Source organism: Canis lupus, chromosome 13, assembly GCF_011100685.1.
Source record: "Canis lupus familiaris isolate Mischka breed German Shepherd chromosome 13, alternate assembly UU_Cfam_GSD_1.0, whole genome shotgun sequence".
Taxonomy (NCBI): domain Eukaryota; kingdom Metazoa; phylum Chordata; class Mammalia; order Carnivora; family Canidae; genus Canis; species Canis lupus.
In genome coordinates, this window is record NC_049234.1 from 26,067,621 (window position 1) to 26,080,123 (window position 12,503).

At 39.4% G+C, this 12,503-nt stretch overlaps 1 long non-coding RNA gene across 1 annotated transcript; it reads left to right on the top strand.

Annotated features, from left to right (window-relative positions):
* The first annotated feature begins 1,849 nt into the window (after window positions 1-1,849).
* LOC119864857 lies at window positions 1,850-12,303 on the top strand. Its single transcript, XR_005368306.1, has 3 exons — window positions 1,850-2,032; window positions 8,464-8,798; window positions 9,265-12,303. It is a non-coding gene; the product is annotated as an uncharacterized LOC119864857 (long non-coding RNA).
* The last annotated feature ends 200 nt before the right edge of the window (window positions 12,304-12,503 follow it).

The window sequence follows — 12,503 nt, forward strand, 5'->3', positions numbered from 1 at the left end:
ATGCATATTTAATGTATACAACTTGAGGAGTTTGGGGATAAGTATACACCCTTGTAACCATCACCATAATCCATGCCATAAACATATCTGTCTGCTCCAAAAGTTTTCTTCCACCTGCTTTATTATTATCATATTTTAAAGTGATTCTTGAAAAATGGAACTAGCTCTTCCAATTAAACATTTTGTTCTACTCATAGTCTGAGGAAATACCCGGATTCTCCTGGAATGGACCCCCTAGAGATGCCTGGATTGAATTAAAGCAGCTCATTCTAATGCCAGCTGGCCAGAGTTTGGGCAACACCATCATCTCCTCCTTGCTGTGTTGAAGAAACAAAGATAATGACACTTTCCCAAGACTGGGGCTGAGTAAGTCTTAATTTGGGAGTGTTTGGAAATGACTTTGAAGATGCAAAGGTTATTTAAGTGCTACGTATTATTATTTATTGTGGTTCCAAGCACTGTTTCTCCTCCCTATTGTCAGGCTACAAAACAATAAGAGATGTGGTAAAAGAGCCTCTGAAGTATCCAAACATCAATAAATTAGGTAACTTTGGCCCGAGCCCTGCGATGGTATCTGCAAACCTAGCATTAGCTCTGCAGCATTTTTGTGTGGGCTGGTGGTTGCCTAATTTGCACTTAAACACGCCAGCAGCAGGCCCTGGCACAGGTTTGGCACACACAGGTGATGCAAGCGCTCTTTGGACAGACCTGGATTGCTGACATCATGCTTTGCTGTGTGCTCTTTGAGATGTAAATTAGCTTCTAGAGGAGCCCCTGGTCCTTTCATCATTGACACTTAATGGAAGAGAATTAACATCCATTGAGCCCTTCTGTGTGCCAGACTTTTATGAACATGATCTCATTTATTCTCATAACTACCCAGAGAAGTGGATGTGAGTGGCACCATTTTACAGATGAGGAAACTGAGTCTCATGGAAGTTGAATAATTTGCCCTTGATCATTATCATCAGTAAGAGGCCAAATTAGGATGGAAACCCACGACTGTCTGGTTCCAAAGGCCATGCTTTTTTATTATGTTAAACTGTAGGTACCATGCACCCCTGGACTCCCCACCCCAACTGTCTGGTCAAGTTCTCCAGTTCCCTGGTAAAATTCTTTGGTGCTTTTCCATTGCTCTAAATACAATAAGGACCACATCCTTCTATGACCCTGCACCATCTGCCTCGGGCTCCCTCTCCAGCTTCATCCAAAGCCCTGCTCCTTTATTTCTGTTCCTTGAACCCAAACCTCTCACCTCTGGGTTTTTGCACAAACTGCCCTTACAAGTTTATCTTTTCTCTTTACTGCAGCTAACTCTTGCAAACCCTTACACATCATTTTCTGGGGGGACTGCCTTCTGTGAAAATACAGACCAGCAGTTCTCTGAGTGTGGTCCCTGGACCAGCAAAGAGTAGCATCACCTGGAACCTTGTGAGAAATGCAAATTCTCAGGCCCCACCCCAGCCATACTGAATCAGAAACTCTGGGCAAGGGGCCCAGTCTCCAGGTGATTCTCTGATGGCTTAAGTTTGAAAATCACTGGGGTTTCTAAATCTTGACACTACTTATATTGTAGAGTGTTTAGCAGCAAGCTACCTTTTACCTGTTAGATCCCAATACACTCCCAGCCATGTCCCCACCTCCATCCAAGTTGCAAAAGGTGACAATGTCTTCAGTCACTGCATTATGTCTCCCGGGGGGACTCTGGTTGGGAATATCTGCCTTAAACTAAAGTATGACTCCCATTGAGAAATCCTTGCAGCACTCTCAATGGGGAATTTAATTAGTTAATAACTTTTGGAAAACATTTGCTCAAGGCACTTCTCTACTGTCCTATTTGCAGCAGCTGATGCACTGCCTGTCACTCAGTAGGTTCTCAGGAAATAGGACTGTACCAACCAAGTGACATGGCAGGCTGACACCACACCTCTTTAATCCAACCTTGTACTGAATTTTTGGGAGGAGACAGGACTTGGGGGCTGGAGTGGAATCACAGGCAAGCAGGATCCTAAAGATACTTCATAATTTAAAGGTAAGTCTCCTCCATCAGAACCATGGGAACATAGGGGATCTTTCATGCTCAGCTGAACAGGACTTAGTACTGCTTCTTTTAGCAGCAGAGAATGTGACTAAATGCAGGAGAGAGAGAAAAAAAAAAGTTCTTAGAATGATGCAGAAAATCCTGACCAAAGGTAGGCTCAGTGCCACTATCACGGAAAGAGAAAACCATATTCTGGCCACAACAGCAATAAGGAGATTGTTAACTTGTGGCTGAAGTCTTTCTATAGATGATAGATTTAACGAGGACTGTCAAAGGCTGATTCTGACTCTTCAGCTGCCCACATTTGCTCAGCCTGAGAAGTAATTTCTAGAACCAAGGCAGAGGAGAGCCACAGAGTTGAGGAAGAATGGAATTCTTGCTCACATCTGTTTTGTTAATTGATAATCAACTCCATCCTGCTGGCTCCATAATGAAGTGGGGGTGGACACAGAACACTTAGTTGGCCACATTGACATCGGTACTTCACTACTCCTAGGAATGAAGCCTGTCGCGTCTCATAGGAAATATTGAAGACACATGGTTAATGTCAGCTCTCACATAACCTAAATGATCTTGCATTTTGGGAGCTGCAGTTGAGGTGTGAGAAGATACGAACCTAAGGAGCAATTTTTGTTGAGTTTATATTTTTTTCTCAAAAACTTTTTTCTTGTTTTAAAATTTTTTATTCTTTTTTTTTTTAAATTTTTTATTCTTGATGAAATTTTGAAAGGAGGAAGAGAAATGAGGAAAATAGGTTTTTTCTCTCTCAAAATTTTCATTTCTGTTAACAGACTGTACCAACAAATTACTTTCCTGTTTTTTCACTTACTGTTATCTTGTAAGCCTGTCTCCAAGTTTTTGCAAAGTGACATCATTTTCAAAGTGATACTTAAATTCAATTTCAATTCATCCCAAATGTAAGATCATTAAAAGGCCCCCAAATTAGAAACAAAAATACATATTCTAGCCATCCAGAGAGCACATACTAATGTACTTAAAGCTAAAGACTGAGCTCACAAATTTATTGACACCAGAGTTTAAAAAAAAACCAGTAATTATGAGTTTACTAATCTACAATTTATAATAATTTGCATGTGACTGGAGCAATAACATAATTTCAAACACTTTCATTTTAAAAATTTATTTATTTATTTATTTGTTTGTTTGTTTATTTATTTATTTATTTATTTATTTATTTAGAGAGCTCCATTGCGAGGAGGAGCAAGAGGGGAGGAGGAGGAGGAAGGAGTAAGGAATCTCAAGCAGACCCCATGCTCAGCATGGAGCCCAATGTGGGGCTACATCTCATGACCCTGAAATTATGACCTGAGCCAAAACCAAGAGGTGGTCATTAAATAGACTGAGCCATCTAGGTACTCCCATCTTCATTTATGGTCTATATGACAAATTGATTTAACCAATCTCATTGCAGCATTTACTGCCATGTAAATAGCTTTACAACAAACATCTTATGTATCAGAATTTTTTTCCCCTGAAATCAAAAGCATTTTCTTTGAAATGAGGTCAGAAATTCAATCACTGGTTCTAAACATATGAAATATTTTTTGGAGTGTCTGGGTGGCTTAGTCGATTGAGCATCAGACTCTTGATTCGGGCTCAGGTCATGATCTCCAGATTATGAGCTTGAGCTCTGCATTGGGCCCTGTGCCAGCTTAAGATTTCCTCTCTCCCTCTCCTACTCTTTCTCTCTCTAAAGAGAGAGAGAGAAAGGGGGAGAGAGAGAGAGAGAGGAGAGAAAAGAAAACTATGGATGCATCTTACCTTGATAAAATTTCCAACAAAACTGCTTTCCAAGTTATATTTCCATTAGTGATTTTTGAGTTTGCCTATTTAATTTATCCTTGTCAATATCAGGTGATATTTAAAATATATATGATAGAGAAGACTGCACCTCAGGGTTTGCATTTATTGGATGATGGCTCAGATTGAAGGAGACCAGCTGGTATGTGTATCTGTTTTGAGGCAGACACAGTCCATTGTCTCTCACCCGGCACCCTACAACATCAGGAAGATCAGTTCAGCTTGATCAGAGTTCAGGTGTTTTTCTGCCGGAAACTTGTCTTTCATGCTTACAGTCAAGAAATTCATTTTAAAAACTGGCAAAAAGAATGCCTTCCTTCCCCACCTCGAAATAAATTCAAATTCCCATGAGAGCTGGATGTCTCCTTGCAGGAGTTAAAGATAATTTGCAGGCATGCATATTTTCTACAGAACCAAATTGCTGAAGGGAGTTGTAACCTGGTTTCAAATACTCTTGGGTTTCTTCACTCGGAGCTCCTTTTTGTCATTGCAATTAGAGCAGAGGAGACTAAAAGCCAAGTGTAGTTGTCCAAATGATGGAGAAAAAACACACAAAATGAGGAGAACTATTTTTCCCTCCTCCCTTCCACTCCCTGCCTTCTTCTTCTTCTTCTTTTCTTTCTCTCTCTCTCTCTCTTGATCTCTTTCTTCATGAGGCATCTATCTAGTCTGTGGTAGAAAATATGGCTAATAGGGATTCATTAGGATAATGAATATACTACAATATCACTATTAATAACCTTGGCTTATTAACTGGTTAGGGCAAAACCTAAATTAGCTGGACCAAATGAGTTCAGTCCTTTTAATTTATCAGCTCATTGGTAAATTAAAATTTCAAACTAATTAGGGATTTCAATGCTTTTGTTCCCCTTCAACTCTGGTTGTTAAAACCACTTTTTTCCTCCTGAAATGCATTTCCCTGTTTTCATTTTTTAACCAGGGAGGTGTCTGGTGATAGTGATTAAATTTTCCTAGAGAGAAAACCTTACCAAATCTTTATTCTGTGTAGGGACTGAAGTCCTATTGTAGGACTAGTCCTGGTGTAGAACTGTAGGTGCTGTTATTAGAGGCAGGAACTCACTTCTTTGGAAATTGTCATTTTGTTGTTATTGTGCTGAGAATTGACTTATTTCCCTATTGTGATGGAGACTGGCTAGAGGCATAACACACCTGTTTCCTCTTCTCCCTGGGCACACAGCCTACATTTCCCAGCCTCCTTTGCATTTAGACATGGTCAAATGATTGAACTCTAACCAATAGGATGCCATCACATGGGACTTGCCCCATTTTCCTGCCCAGCACAAAAAGATCTCTCATGGGCTCTGTCATGCTCTTTCCAGTCTATCTGCATATCATAATGCAGACCCAGAGAAGCCATTAACTTTGAGAGCCCCCTGTTGAACGTGATGGAGCCAAAGGATGGAGGAATCTGTTCCCTGGAATCAGAAAGAGGGCAATTTGCTGATCAGCACCATCCATTTTGGATTATACTTTTGTGGAAATTTCTATTGCACTTGGCACATTGTAAATTTTTTTTTATTATAGCAGCTAATGGTACCTTAATTAACATTTTAATCACTTGTTAATAAAAGTAAGTGCAAAACCCAAATCTCAGTTAATCAATATTTATGATGAATTGACTTTCAGGGCACCAAAACCTTAAGATCGACACAGCCAGAGTTCTCTCTCAGATTTAGAGTCAGTCACTGACAAGGCAGGGGAAAAGGTGAAGGTGCAACAAGATGGGATCAAGGTTCTTATGGCCCTTACCAAATCTTTCCCAGCCAGAGAACAAATGCCAGTGATGAGGGAGAGGAATGGAGTATCACCCTGGTTTGGGTCCTTACTTTTGTTAAAATGTAAACGCTCAATATTACATTAAGCTCTTATTTCCTGTTTAAACCGTTGTGTACAAGAATGGTCTGAAGAATAGAGAAAAGTAATACTGGTCTCTACATAACATTTGTGAAGCCTGTTTGAGACCTGGCTAAAAGGCAGTGTCCTGTTCCGGTGTTGAAAATAAAAGGATAATCTGAAAGAAGAGTGGCCTTTAAGTAGAGAATTGCAATATGGGAGACATAGTACTCTCTTTCCATGTTCACTGAATGCTGAGTCCTCTGGGTGCATCAATGGTCTACTTTTAATCATTCCTTTGGCATTTGGGGGTACAGTTTTGTGGATTGCAGTTAATAATAGATCAGTTAACAATTCCTGTCTTCTAGGGTAGGACTTTGGTTAGGCTGGATCCAGGGATTTAGGAAAGAGAACTAGACTTTGCCACACTTCTCTGAACACAAGAACTCAACAGAGCAATGGATGACATCCTAAATACACAATGGGAATTCTCTTCCCATAGATTGTTGGTAAATATCTGCCTGTTTGTTTGGGCTGATGAAGTAGTTTCTGCACTGTGTGAGTTACTAATTTATTCTTTGTGGATTGATTCTCTTATAGTTCCTAAGAACCTTCATGCCATGTGTAAATATTATTTGACTATAGGTTTTACATATTTCACTGGGACTCATAATTATGTCCTAAAGTTCTTTTTTCTTCAGTGTTCTGGTTCTCCTCTGTCTTTCCTATTTCCCATGAAATAGGAGCCCCTAAATTAAATGAAATTTAAAATATCACTCATACATTTCATAATGTTATTTCTTTCTCAGAAGGAGCCCAAAATGGAATCAGGAGGCCTTGATTGATATTGTTGCCATTGAGTGACACTTGTGACTGGTGAGGTTGACTACTCATCTGCACGATGGCAGTTGTTTTATTTTATTTTTTTATACATTTATTTTTTATTGGTGTTCAATTTGCCAACATATAGAATAACACCCAGTGCTCATCCCATCAAGTGCCCACCTCAGTGCCCATCACCCAGTCACCCCCACCCCCTACCCACCTCCCCTTCCACCACCCCTAGTCACGATGGCAGTTGTAAAGGAGTAGGGAACTGTGTTATTTGTGAGGTAATTGAATAGTGCCCAAGAGATGTGAATTCCTTGTTCATAGAATGCATTCCAGGTGAAACATTCCACAATCAAGTGGTGTAACTGGTCTCCTACTAAGTCTCATTCCTAAACCTTCTTTCTTTATTCTCTTCTCCATTTTCTCTTGTTATCCTAGAGGAATCATTCAGTGCTGGGCCAGAATGATGGATATGCCAGTGTAGCTAAACCGTTGGCTCATCAGGGATTGCCCAGATCGTGGGCCATTCATTCAACCATTAAACATTCACTGAGTATATAAAATTTGCCAGAAACTGTACTAAGTAGGGTGTTTTTTTGAACCTAATTTTTACTGTCCTATTTTCCTTATTACCAAAAAACAAGGGTTCATTGTAGTCTTTCCTGAAAATATAAAAAGGAATAATAATATGAAATAATTAACAGTTTCACTTTCTAGAATTTATTACCTACTAACAGTTGGATGTATATTTTTTCCATGGTTTTTACCATGTAATATATACTTAAGAAAAAGAGAAAGAATGCAAAATTATAATCACACATCTTATTTTACAAACTAAATTTTCACATTAGTAATCCATTTATTTCATTTCACTTTCTAGTATTGGTTGGTTGGATTGGAAGAGGTGATCTTTCCTATCTGTGGTGTAAATTTATTGCAGGATGCAATAGGGGTCCATTTGGATGGACTATATGCTCAAATTTGACATTAAACCAAAAAGAGATGAAGGTGCAAATGATACCCAAAAGGTCCTTATTTAGAATGATTTACTGGAGAAACTGTGGCCAAGTCAGAGTCTTTTTTAATGAGTGAGAAGAAAATTTTAAGACTGAGCAGATTAAAGACTGAAACTCATCTGTGTTAATATGTGTTGGACCGAGGAGGACATGCATGCAAATACACTGTCCTTTAACTAAGTGTTTCAGATGCAAAATAAACATCTGAAGGATTTCTCAGATGTTTTCCTAAATAAGACAGGAGATAATGGGCTCATACAGAATACTCTCATCTGATTATAATCTAGCACTTCTGAGTATGTTTATTATTTACAGTTTCAGACATCAGTGTGTCAGCTACGATGTGAATTATTTAACCTACATTATTTTATTTAAAGAGTGCTATACAGTAAAAACTTTTGCTCTCATCTTAATGTTGAGGATATCCAAGCTCATAAAGATTAGGAGCTTTACCCCAAATCAAATAGCTAGTGTATAACAAATCCAGGAGGCAAACTAAAGCTGCCTGACTCTGAAGCTTGGGTTCTAAGACTATCTCATGGTGCTGCCTCTGCCATGTGAAAAGGACACAAACTATATCGAATGAATAAATGAATCAGCTTATCTTACAGATGGATCTTAATAAATGTTAATTGACTGGGAAACCACAGCTCCTTCTAATTCTCTCACCAAATTTGATTCTCCACATCAAATGAGATAGTAAATTACACGTAATGAACTTGCTGGCCAAACTATAGTTCCAAGTTTTTGAGACCATCGGAGCTCTCTTTGGGACAGCAATGAGACTGGGTGAGAAATTACTGGAGGCCAGCCTCTCTCGATACAACATTTTCGCCTCAAGTTATCATCGAGGCATCAAACCCGGGAACTCTCCTTCTCAGACTTTCTGTCCATCAACAGGTTGGAGACAAGAGGCCAGGATTTGGCGCAACACTGCTGTTCAGAATTTCTTGACTTGGACTGTTTCTCTGGACCAGTCTTTTTACCTAACTTGACAATGAAAGGGTGGCTCAAAGATGACACAATAGAGGTATTTGGAGATTCTTTTGTCTTCCCTTGACTCTCAATAAAAACAACAAAGAAATGAAAGAATGTGAGTTAAAGACTTCAGTGAAACTAAGGAGTCTCCAAAGACCAATCTTACAACTGCCAAACATGATGATGCCTGGGCTAAGGAGAAGAAGTAACCTTATACCTTGACCTTGAACAGAATGACAGTCATTCAAAGAGCAAAGGTCAGTATCCCAAAAGGCCTATTCTACTTGCTTTTGAATGAGTCACAGAGATAGGGTCATGGAAGGGCCTCAGGAGAGGTGACACCTATCCCCCTGGAGACTCATTTCAATGCTGCAGAACAGTATGAAAGAGAAGCCATGCCAGTGAATCATTTCTATTGTCCACTGGTCAAGTGAGACTAAGGATGCAGTTTTGTTTTCTTAATACCTGCCATTATGCCTTGCTCATAGGAGGTTTAATGATCCACAGGAATAAAAGGCTTAAGTGTGGTGGGCAGTGCTGATGGACCCATAAGAACACTTAAAAGTTTGTGCTGGTTTTGAACCTCACCTCTGGCTTTAACTTATTAGGTAATGTTGTGAGGTTCTTTCTGAACTTTTTTAAGGCAGCATTATCAGGGGTATGAAGAATGGAGAATGTGAGGTCATTTCTCAATTCTAACATCCAGACTTGTGTTCTTTTTAGAGGATGTCTGAGGCAGCTCATCCCCTGCCCAATGGAAGCTGGATTTTGCTTATTGGAAGATGAAAATGGCTGGATTGCCTGGAAGAAGTCTTTCTGTGTTGGCCATGTGTTGAACTTCTTATATAAAGTGATCAAAGCCTGAGACAAAAGAGCATTCTAGGTTCACATAGGAGAGAAAATCCAAAAGACAAAGAAGAGAGTTCATTACATAGTGGGCTAGGAAAAAATGACTGCAGAGAATGAAAGAGAAAGGAAGAGCTAGGGAGAAAGAAGAGAGAGGAAAGGCTATGGAGGAACCAAAAAAAGGGAAGGAAGAGTATGGAGAAATCAAAAGAAGAGAAGAAATTTGAGAAAAGAGCAAATGACAGAAAGAGAATCTTTATCTTGCTATTAACACCTTGAGTCCCATGCTGACCTTGACTCTATGTATGTACAGGTAATCAATTTCCAGACCCAATTGTTTGAAGTACATTGAATCTATGAATTCTTCTTTAACTCTTTCTCTTTTAACTTCATTACTTATTCTATTTGCTTATTGGAAGATGAAAATGGCTGGATTGCACTATTCTAAGTGTTTTAATAAGCAATGATGAGAGTTCTGAGATTTTTTCATTCTAGCATGTGTGTCTGTATGTGAGTGCATGTGTACCATTATCAGCAGCAGCAGCAGCATCAAAAACATGATCACTATCATGATGTCATCATTATAACTGCATAACCACCTTTTATGCATTCCTCATTTGAGAGTGGAAAATTATTTTTATAAACTTATCACATTGTATGCTTCCAATATTCCTGATGAGGCAGAGATTACTGTCTCCATTCTGAAGGTAGAAGAACTAAGGCTCACCAAAGGTAAATGACATACTATAGGCCACATAATTAATAAATGAAAGACCTGAGATCAGAACTCATCCTGACGCTCTTCTCATTGTGTGGATGGGAGATCAGTGTTGCTGACATACACTGAAAAGGGCTAACACATTATACTGCTAAGAGATGATAGTGCATGTTGGTTGAGAGTAGACCTGCATTCAAACAACCATCACTTCTTAGCTGTTTGACTTGGGCAATGACCCAGCCTCCCTGAGTCTCTGTTTCCTCATATATAACTAAGGAGTTATTTTAGCATCAACATCACTGGATTTCTGGAAGTATTAAATAAGGTAATGCATGGAAAGTGCTAGCCCATATGCCTGATACAGAATAGGCACTCAATAAATGTCAGCTCTTCTTATTGTAGACTCTGCCATTCTGCTGGACAATGGGATGTGGCAAAGAGGGCAGCTCAGGGCACACACATGTTGGTGTCCTCAAGCACACCATTGATTGAAGATTCATTTGCCTGCCACTCACCCTACTGAGCACCCATCCAGGGATCTAAGAGAAGCCATTACTTATTCTGGCCAGGGGGAGTTAGCTGCCACTTGACTTGACATTGTGTAATGGGACTTGACCCATGCTAGTTGCAACTCCTTGATGTCATGTACTCTTGAAGATCTTTTCTTTCCTGAGGACCTGAGATTTAGCAGCCCATGAGAAATGACCCAAATGTATTGTGCATGTTTTTGTGCCATGTAAAAACATGTTGGGGATGGAACTGATCGAGGAGAAAGGAAAAAAAAAAGCAATGTGAGTGGAAACTATGAGATCATAGGATCTTGGCTTTGCAAATCAATTTATTAACCCTGTCTCTTGAGCAATCCTAGCCTTTGTGAAACTGGCCTTGATGGAACCTTGATATGATGTTGAAATGGACCAGGGACTTGAGGTCTAACAGATTAGGATTTATATATAAATAGAATTTAATTTGTAGAATTACCCTGCGGGGTATCTGCTATTACCTGTTTTATAAATGAGAAAACCAAGGCTTGCACTCTTTTGGGATGGTTTGAACTCAGTTCTTTCCCTTCTTTCTTTCCCAAGGTGGTCATATCCAGTCACCTGTCAGACTTATCACCTATATAGTGAAAAGGTCAAAGTCTATCCTACCTGTCTTCTCCTTTGGACACTGGGTTCATGTATCTAAATGCCTACTTGAGATTTCTATGTAGATGTCTAGTAACCATTTCTAACCTATTATTTCCAAACAGAACCCATGAATCCCTTTCCTGGCACCCTCAGCAATGTTCTGTTCACCCAATCTCCATATTTTATTGATTGATACCATCATGTGTCCAGTTCCTTAGGCCAGAACCTAGGGATACTCCTAGATTTCACAAATTCCCTATCCCCTACATCAACTCTTGAAGTATGATAGTTACAGTAAAAAGTGATGCTTGTTACGTCTGCCTTGAACATTTTTTTCTAAATCTTACTGCTTTGGTCCAAATAAACCAAAACCATTCTATTCTATTCTATGCTCCATTCTCACCAACCTTAGGCACTGTAATACCTTCCTAATTGGTTTCCCACCTTCCTGCATCCATCTATAATCCATTCTCTACACAATTATCAAGTAGAAAACAAGTTCTTTCTCTGATCTGCTTACCATCCTCAAATGGCTTCTTTGACACTGAAAGCAAAATCCAAGCTCCTTACACTGAGACTACAAGATCCTTCCTGATCTGCTTACTGAATATGTTCTGGATTTCAGTTCCTACCACTCTCTTCCAGGCACACTGTGATCCAGTCAAATGGGTTTTCTTTGTTTCTCAAACACCCCAAGTTTTTATCATGTTCAGGGCTTTGTATTAGCTTTTCCCTCCATCTGGCTCCTCTGGCCTTGGATTCTCATTGTGGGCTCCTTCATACAGTTCCTTCTCACTTCAAACATCGCTTTTTCAGGGCCAATCTTGGTCACCAATCTGAGCGGCTCTTCCAAGCAGAATGTAAATTCCAGAAGAGCAAGGATAGTGCCTTTTCCTGTTCAATGTCATGTCTACATTGCTGAGCATGTGGTCTGATATGGACTAAGTGCTCAATAAATATTGATTGAATGAATGAATGACTGCCATTATAAAGCTTCTGTGGTTCATTCAGTTGGGTATTAATGGGGAGGGGAGTCAAATGAATGTATATATATGTGACCCTAAATAGTGTCCCAAACCCAAAGTAGGGTTTTTCAAAAGTTTTATTACTTTGGGTGTATTTTGGAAGAAACCAAAATAAAAAACAAAAGCTTTCTTCTCTCAATGTTCTCATCTTGGTCTTGTACACCTTGCTACAGATGATAAAAACAAAACACAATTTAAAAACAAGACATTCTAAACAAGTGTGTCTCAGGCGTGTGGTTTTTC